The sequence below is a fragment of the Capsicum annuum genome, chromosome 10 (genome assembly GCF_002878395.1).
Source record: "Capsicum annuum cultivar UCD-10X-F1 chromosome 10, UCD10Xv1.1, whole genome shotgun sequence".
NCBI lineage: Eukaryota > Viridiplantae > Streptophyta > Magnoliopsida > Solanales > Solanaceae > Capsicum > Capsicum annuum.
Genome location: NC_061120.1, coordinates 358335 through 359037, shown reverse-complemented (window position 1 = coordinate 359037; position 703 = coordinate 358335).

Here is a 703-nt window from a genome sequence, read left to right as displayed (position 1 = left end):
TCAATCTGACATAAAATTGTAAGTTTATATCATCAGTGGCGGACCCAGTTTTTTTAGGTTGTGGGTGCTCAAAAAAAATTTATTAAACAATGCAGCTACAGGGATTCGATACCAGAATGGGAGACATGAAAGTTATGTCTAAAGTCAGAGCACTCAACCATGTTTTTGTTCTCTGGGTGCTTTTGTATATATTTTACCATTTTTTCACTGTTTCTTATATAATTATACCTCTTCTACGTCGAGTTTAGTGGGTGCTCGAGCATCCGAAAATTGCACGTCGGTCCGCCCATGAATATCATATCTCGCATCCAAAAGGACCCTAGACAAATTAAAACAACTACCAATATATGACTGAATGGAAGTGAAATGATATCAAAGATTTGCATCTCGTATAAATGTGAGAGCATTGATGCCGTCGTCGCGTTCAAATAACTGCATGTAACTTTCCTTCAAGTCCACTTGCACACCAACTTCAGAATCACAATCCGTATCATGCAACCAAAACATTTATGCATCTATCTTACCAAAAAATAGTAAGGCTGGTTTTCCCAAACCAAAATCAGTGTCGTGCAAAGGGAACTTACACATACTTGAGCACAAGACTTTTTCAACTTCAGTACTACCTCCCCACTCGGGTGCTCGAACACTTTCATTACATATATTAACCAATGTTGATACTATTTCATCTGGTGAAGCTTTAGCA